Below are 9214 nucleotides of genomic sequence, written 5' to 3'. Positions count from 1 at the left end.
TGGTTGTATGTTCTATTGTATGAATGTATCACAGTTTGTTTACACATTTATTCATTGAGGAACATTTGGGTTGTTTCCAGTTTGGGGCTATTATGGATAAGGCTGTGATCAACATTCATGTTTGCTGTGCACGTAAGTTTTCATTCCTCTACGGCAGAGGCCAGCAAACTATAGCCTGTGAGCCAAAACCAGGCTGCTGCCTGTTTTTGTAAATAAAGTTTTATTGGAACGAGACACACTCATTTGTTCATGTATTGGTAGCTTTTCTGGAATAATGGCCGAGTTGGGTAGCGTGTATGGTACACAAAAGCTAAAATATTTACTGCTTGGCCCTTTACGGAACAAGTTTACTGACCTCTGGAATTCATAAATCGTTTTATGGGGTTGCTTTACCAAGTTCTTCACTCTAGGGAGGGAGGGAGGTCTCTCCCTCCTGGGCCCACAGCCCCACCTTCTGGAAAGGCCGGTTTCCCTCCCTCCGGGTTCTGGGTCTGTCTCCTTTGGCCACCGCTGCTCACACCACAACATTGCTTAGAGCCCTGGGCACAGAAGACCAGAGAAAGTAAAAATAAAATGGTGGGAGATTTCCACACTCTCTCTGAGCCTTAGGCATTCTCTTTTCTATTGCTCGCGCCACAACTAAAGGGCTTCTCCCGGATCCCTTTCTATGCCACAGTCTTCACTTCCCATTTCGACCGCATTTACTTCAAGCTGGAGCATCCTGGAGGAGAAAAAAGGTGGTAAACTCACCACCATCTCAACAGTACCTCGAACTCGGGGTTCGTCCTCGGGTTACTTTTCAGAGCTCTCAAATAGCTGGTCCATGCATTTCGCTCAGGGTTTATAGCCAAGCTAAATCTCTGACATCTGTCTCCCCTGCAATGTGCAGCCACTGATGATTCTGCTGGGTTGTTGTTTGTTTGTTTTTCCTTAAGGTGGCTTTCGAGGGGTCACCCCCTGTCTGTGTGAAAACGGGTCAAGCCGTGTTTGACTTCGCTTTATGGCTGGAGAGTACATGCAAACCTCAGGCCCTTGACAAGTCGGCCCTGGCTTTTATTTTTTTCACGGGGCTTGCTCGTGTCTTCTGGGCACACACAGGCTCAGTAAGCCAGAGCTACGTGGGTGATTTGGGTCTGCTCTGAGCTCTGCTACACATGGGTACGGGCCCCAGTCTGCCCAAGACATAGGGAGTGAGTTTATCAGGTCTCCTATGGATGTCTCACCTCCGAGACGTCCAAGTTCAATTCCCAGGAGATCGGTGCATTGCTTGCCCCCAACAGGCTGTCAGGTCTGGCTAACGGCACTGCTGCGCGCCCTCCCTTTGCTTGCTGCTGAGAGAGTCACTTAAGCTGGCCATGCTCCAAATCACGCTGGCCATCCCTAGCAGCTGCAGTAAAACTTGTTTTCCTTCTCTGCTCGGCCCTGTTTGAACGACTGTATCAACAGGGCCGGAGGAGGGACGGGACCCCCACTGGATAAAAAACAAAAACCAAAACACCACAAACGACGCTGCTCTGAGCCACAGCTGAACCGTTTTGATGAGTAAAACACTTCTAAATTTGTAGTATGCATTTAGTCTAATTCTGGGGGGACCCAAGTGGTGGTTTTTTTGACCGTTTTTTTTCCCTCCAGCTTTTAGAGTTGCTTTCTGGGAAGAGAACGCACCAGCTTGATCCTGCCGGAAGCAGACATCTCCCTTAAGTTTTCTACAAGCAAAAATAATAGAAGAAAGCAGCATGCCTGCCACCCACGTCAAAACCTCAAATTAGAATCAAGACAGTCCACAGGGGGCAGGAAGCTTATCTTTTCGCGGACATCCTCACAACAGAACGTCTAGTACTTGCTGACAGCAAGATCAGGACCCCACACTTTCCCATCAACCACACGCTTCTTCTGAATACAACTACGCACCCCCATCACCTTCCTCGGAATTTCAGAACGGAATTTCCATGACCTTTAACCTCTAGAAAGCCAGTCATTTCCCCAAATTGGAAAGGGCAGGCCAACAGCGAGCTATGTAACCAGACCCAACATGCTTACAAAACACTTCATCCATTTTATCCTTTCATATTAAGCGTTTCCACTCTCAATATAGCCGTATTTCATTCGTATACCCATTCTGAGATTCCTTATCATTATTAGGGGTGAGGCTAACCATTTATATTCAGTGTGATTCTTTGGCCTTATTTCTAGACCCGTAATTCTCAACAGGGGGCAGTTTTGCCGTACACACCCCACCAAGGACATCTGGCAATGTCTGGAGACACTTTAGTTTTCACAATGAGGTAGTGTTGGTGCTACTGGTGTTTAAAGGGTAGAGTCCAGGGATGCTGCTAAAGAGCCTACAATGCACACCGTAGGGTCCCCCACAACAAAGAAGTTGTTCCGAATGTTTGGGGGATTATATATTTGATTTCTCAGTAACTATATCAGAGGGATGCAGTCATTGCCATTGCTGGGCTGTGAGTCACTCAGTGACCCGTTACACATCCAGGAAATGACCTCCAAGAATGCTCCATCTGCTGATATCCAAAGCCTCCTAATCACTGCATCATATGCTCAGCATTGCTGACCCCAGAATCTGGTGTTGGTTGAAAACTACTGATCTAGAGTTGCCTCCATCTAGGTACCCTAGGAAATCCACTTGCTTGACCCCCAAACCTCTTAATTACTGACTCTTAATCACTAAGAGACATAGATTTCATGAGACTAAGGCCCACACAGACCCCATAGAACATAAGCCACCCATAGTGACTGGTGATATAGCCCCTAATAATCAACCTCGAGAGCACCCACACCCCAGATGCCCCCTAATCACACTACCTTGCAGACAACCACAATCACTAACCCATAGGCCTCCCACTTATTCACCTACACATTCCCCACCCCCCAATCAATAACTCTCTTGCAGACCCTCAGTTGCTTTAAGCAACAGAGCTCCATTTTCTTGACCCTCACAGATCTTCATCACTTGACATCAACAGATCCCAAATCACTGATCCAAGAGACGACTAAACTGACATCCAGGGACTTCTTCCTCGGACTCAACAGACAGCAAATTGCTGCATAGATTCTTACACAGTAAGAATAGCTGAAGTCCACTGATCACTGACAGCCACAGATTCCCATCACTAATGCCCCACAGAAAATTAACCACGAAGGAAGATATACAGTTGGCAAAAAAGCACATGAAAAGATGTTCAATGTCATATGTCCTCAGGGAATTGCAAATTAAAACCACAGTGAAATTCCATTACATACCTATTAGAATGGCTAAAATCCAAAAACTGACAACACCAAATTCTGGCAAAGATATGGAAGCTTCACCAGAATGGAAGCTCTCATTCATTGCTAATGGGAATGCAAAATGGTATAGCCTTATTGGAAGAATTTGGCACTTTCTTACAAAGCTAAATATAACCTTATCATACGACCTAGGCATTGTGCTCCCAGGTATTAACCCAAATAAGTTGAAAACTTATGTCCATACTAAAACCTAGACAGGAATGTTTATAGTAGCTTTAATCACAATTGCTGAGAACTGGAAGCAACCAAAATGTCCTTCAAAGGGTGAATGAAAAAAACAAACCATGGCACATCCCCACAATGGAATATTATTCAATTATTAAAAAAAATGAGCTAAGGTGCCTTCTTAGCGCAGTGGGCAATGCGTCAGTCTCATAAAAAAATGAGCTATCAAGCCATGAAAAGACATGGAGGAACTTTCTTTTCTTTTTTAAAAATTTAAAAATTTATTTTTATTTTTTATTTTATTTTATTTTTTTAGAGGTGGGGGAAGGGGCAGAGGGAGACTGAGAGAGAGAGAATCCCAAGTAGGCTTCAGCCCAGTGCGGAGCCTGATGTGGGGCTTAATGTGGGGCTTGATCTCAAGACCCTGAGATCATGACCTGAGCTGAAATCAAGAGTCAGACACTTAGGGATGCCTGGGTGGCTCAGTCGGTTAAGCGGCTGCCTTCAGCTCAGATCATGATCCCGGGGTCCTTGCTCAGCGGGGAGCCTGCTTCTCCCTCTGCCTGCTCTGCCTGCCGCTTCTCCTGCTTGTGCTCTCTCTCTCTCTTTCTCTCTGACAAATAAATAAATAAAATCTTTAAAAAAAAAAAGTCAGACGCTTAACCAACTGAGCCACCCACTGAGCCACCCAGGCGCCCCTACACGGGGGAGCTTTAAATACATATTTCTTAGTGAAAGAACCCAATCTGCAAAGGCTACATACTGTATGGTTCCAACTATATGACATTCTGGAAAAGACAAAACAATAGAGACATGTATACCCATGTTCGTTCGTAGCAGCACTATTCACAATCACTATGCGGTAGAAGCAACCCAGATGCCCACGGATGGATGAGTGGAGAAACAAAATGTGGTATATACATATAATGGGATATTATTCAGCTTTAAAAAGGAAGCAAATTGTGGCACAGGCTATAACGTGGGTGAACCTTGAGGACATTATGCTAAGTGAAATAAATCAGTCACAAAAATGCAAATACTGGATGATTCCACTTTCATGAGGGATCTAAAGTAGTCAAATTCATAGAAACAGAAAGTAGAAGGGTGGTTACCAGAAGCTGGGGGAGGAGGCAATGGGGAGCTGTTGTCTAATGAGGGCTGAGTCTCAGTTTTGCCAGATGAAAAAGTTCTTGAACTCTGTTGCCCTACAGTGTGTATGTACTTAGCACCACTGAACTGTGCACCTGAAATGGTTACAACGGTAAATTTTATGTGATGTGGTTTTTTTTTCCTCCAAATATTTTATTTATTCATTCGAGATACAGAGATACAGAGAGAGAGAGAGAGAGAGAGAGAGAGAGCACGAGCAGGGGGAGAGGCAGAAGGAGAGTGAACACAAGCAGGGATTGTGACCCTGGGATTGTGACCCAAGCCGAAGGCAGATGCTTAGCCATCTGAGCCACCCAGGCGCCCCTGTGATGTGTTTTTTTTACCACAATAAGAAACACTTTATTTTATTTTCTTTAAGATTTTATTTATTTATTTGAGAGAGAGTGAGAGAGCACAAGCAGGGGGAGGGGCAGAGGAAGAGGGAAAAGCAGGGCTCGATCCCAGGACCCCATGACCATGACCTGAGCCGAAGGCAGATGCCTAACCGACTGAGCCACCCAGGCGCCCCACAATAAAAAAAATTTTTTTTAAAGATTTTATTTTTATTTATTTATGAGAGAGAGAGAGAGAGAGAGAGAGAAACAGCATGAGAGGGGAAAGGGTCAGAGGGAGAAGCAGGCTCCCCACCGAGCCGGGAGCCCGATGTGGGACTCGATCCCAGGACTCCGGGATCATGACCTGAGCCGAAGGCAGTTGCCTAACCAACTGAGCCACCCAGGTGCCCTAAAAAAACATTTTAAAAAATGATAGAAACAGTAAAAAGATCAGTGGTTGCCAGTTTCATGGGGAGAGGGGTAAGGGTGAACAGATGGAACAAGGGGAGCTTTAGGGCTATGAAATTATTCTGTACGATACTGTAATTCTGGATACATGTCATTACACATTTGTCAAAACCCCTAGAACTGTACAAAACCAAGAGTCAGCCATAATGTAAACCAGGGACTTCAGTCAATAAACACATATCAACATTAACTTAGTAACAAACACATAGCACAAATGCAAGGTCTTACTAACAAGAGAATCTGTGAGCCATGGAGAGAGGGGGTATATGGGAACTCTGCCCTATCTGACCAATTTTATGCAAACCCAAAACTGCTCTAAAAAAATAAAGTTTATTCAGTTAAAAAATGAATGCCGTTGGTATCGGTCGTGCAGTTAGTTGGATTATTTCTGTTTTGTGAAGCATGCGTTGCCAAGATTCACTGATGTTACTTAGTCCCTCGTGGTGTTTATCCACCAGTGTCAGACACCCGCACTGTCTCTGAGCCAACAATCTATGTCCTCATCTGTGTCCACTGTGACAGTGGGATATTTGCCCGGGGATATCTGCCTAGGTCTCAGATTTCTTTTCTTTTCTTTTTTTTTTTTTTTTAAAGATTTTATTTATTTATTTGAGAGAGAGAGAGAATGAGAGAGAGCACATGAGAGGGGGGAGGGTCAGAGGGAGAAGCAGACTCCCTGCCGAGCAGGGAGCCCGATGCGGGACTCGATCCAGGGACTCCAGGATCATGACCTGAGCCGAAAGCAGTCGCTTAACCAACTGAGCCACCCAGGCGCCCTAGGTCTCAGATTTCTAAGTCACAGGACTTAGCTATACGTAAATAAGCAGTGCCAGATGGCACTCTCAAAGGGCTGCTGTCACCCCCTGGGCGTGGAGTGAGTCTGTCCCCTCATCCCTGCCAAAATGTGGCATGATCCAGCTCTCCTATCATAGTTTTTTTTTTTTTTAAAGATTTTATTTATTTGAGAGCGAGAACAAGCAGGGGGAGGGGAAGAGGGAGAGGGAGAAGCACGCTCCTCGCTGAGCGGGGAGCCCGACGTGGGGCTTGATCCCAGGACCCTGAGATCGTGACCCGAGCCAAAGGCAGACACTTAACCAACTGAGCCACCCAGGCGTCCCTATATCACAGTTGTTTTAACTTACACTTCTCTATTAAAAAGCTCAAATATCTCTTCATATGTTTCTTGGCATCTCTCTTATGAACTGCCTGTCATATGCTTTGCCTATTTTTCGATTGGAGTTCCTACCTTTTCGTTGTGGCTACTGATTTGCAGAAGTTCCTTGTATATACTAGATATTGTCCTTGGTTGGTGTTAGACATTTAAAATATCTACTCCTGATTTTTCATATGTCTATTAACTTTGTCTATGGGCCCCTTAATTGAGCAGAAATTCTTCTGAAATAGATGATATTTACCAAATTTTTGTCTTATAGACTGTACTTTTGTGATTTTTCTTTAAGAAATACTATACCCATCCTAAGCAGGTTGTTACCTCCAGCTTTGATATAATTGACACGTAACACTGTGTACCTTTAGGGTGAGTGTACAGACATGTTGACTTGATACATTTATATGTTGCAAAATGGTTACCACCATAGCAGTAGCTACTACTACCTCCATCCCGTCACATAGTTACCATTTCTTTTTTGTAGTGAGAACACTTAAGGTCTATGCTCTTAGCCACATTACAGTATATGATACAGTATCATTAGCTAGAATCACCATGCCGTACATTGGATCCCCAGAAATTGTTCATCTTCTAACTGGGAGTTTGTACCTTTTGACCAATATCACCCCATTTCCCTCACCCCTCCAGCCTCTGGTAACCACCATTCTACTATTTGGTTCTACAAGTTTGGCTTTTTTAGAGTCCTCATGCAAGTAAGATCATACACTAGCTGTCTTCTTCTGTCTTAGCATAATGCCCTTAAATTTCATCCATGTTGTTGCAGGTGGCAAGATGTCCTTCTTTCTCACGGCTGAATAATATTCCATTATATATCATATATATATATCACACTTTCTCTAAGCATTCATCCACTGATGGACACTTAGGTTGTTTCCATATCTTGGCTGTTGTGAATAATGTTGCAGTGCACGTGGGGGAGCAGATGTCTCTCTACAAGATTCTGATTTCAGTTCTTCTGGCTATATACCCAGAAGTGGGATTGCTAGCTCATATGGTATTTCTATTTTTTATTTTTTGAGGAACCTCTATGCTGTTTGCTATAGGCTGTACCAGTTTACGTTCCCACTGACAGTGCACGAGGGTTCTCTTTTTGGCACATCTTCACCCACTCTCATCCCTTGTTTTCTTGATGACAGCCATTCTAACTACTGGGAGGTGATAGCTCATTGTGGTTTTGATTTGCATTTCTCTGATGATGAGTGATGTCAAGCACCTTTTCACGTACCTGCTGGCCATCTGTGTATCTTCTGTGGAAAACTGTCTATTCAGTTCTTCTGTCCACTTTGTAATTGGGATGTTGGTTTTTCTTTTTCTTTTTTTTTTTCTTTTTTGCTATTAAGTTGTATGAGTTCTGTATAAAGTTTAGATACAACCCCTTATCAGATATATCATTTACAAACAGTTTCTTCCATTTCTGAGGTTGCCTTTTCATGTTGTTTGATTGCTTACTTTGCTGTGCAGAAGATTTTTAGTGTGAAATAGTGCCATTTCTTCATTTTTGCTTTTGTTGCTCATGCTTTTGCTGTTATATCCAAAAAATCTTTGCTGAGACCAATGTTAAGGTGCTTTTTTCCCTTTGTTTTCTTCTAGGAGTTTTACTGTTTCAGGTCTTAAATTTAAGTCTTCAATCCATTTCAAGTTAATTATTGTGACGGTGGAAGACAGGGGTCCACTTTCATCCTTCTGCATGTGGGTATCAAGTTTTTGTGGCACCATTTATTAAAGAGACACTCCTTCCCCCTTGAGTATTCTCAGTTCCCTTGACGAATACTAGTTGATTGTTTATGCACAGGTTTATTTCCGGGCTCTCTATTCTGTTCCATTGGTCTATGTGTCTATTTTTAATGCCACTACCATACTGTTTTGATTACTACAGCCTTGTAGTATAGTTTGAAATCAGGAAGTGTGATGTCTCCAGCTTTGTTCTTCTTTCTCAAGGTTGCTTTGGCTATTCGGAGTCTCTTATGACTCCATACAAGTTTTAGGATTATTTGTTCTAATTCTGTGAAAAATGCCATTGGAATTTGGATAGGGATTACATTGAATTTGTAGAATGCTTTGGGTAATATGGACATTTTAACAATATTAATTCTTCTGATCCACGAATATATCTTCCTATTTGTGTCTTCTTCCATTTCTTTCATCAAAGTCTGATAGTTTTCAGTGTACAGATCTTGCACTTCCTTGGTTAGATTTATTCCTGAGTATTTTGTTGTTTTTGATGCTATTGTGAATAAAATTGTTTTCTTCATTTCTTTTTCAGGTGTTTTCTTATTAGTGTATAGAAACACGACTGTTTTCTGTATGCTGATTTTGTATCCTGCAACTTTACTGAATTCATTGATCAGTTCTAGCAGGTTTGTGTGTGTGTGTGTGTGATGTCTTTAGGATTTTCTCTATATAAGATCATATCATCTGCAAACAAAGACAATTTTACTTCTTCCTATTTGGATGCCTTTTATTTCTTTTTCTTTTTTTTCCCCTGGCTTGTGTATTTTTTATTTTTTAAAAAAATTTTAGAGGGGAAGAGGGGCAAAGGAAGAGGGGGAGAGAGAGAATCTTAAGCAGGCTCCAAACCAGGGTGGAGCCTAAGGCAGGGCTC

Source organism: Neomonachus schauinslandi, chromosome X (genome assembly GCF_002201575.2).
Source record: "Neomonachus schauinslandi chromosome X, ASM220157v2, whole genome shotgun sequence".
Taxonomy (NCBI): Eukaryota; Metazoa; Chordata; class Mammalia; order Carnivora; family Phocidae; genus Neomonachus; species Neomonachus schauinslandi.
The sequence above is the reverse complement of the archived record's forward strand: the minus strand, read 5'-3'. Positions refer to the sequence as shown.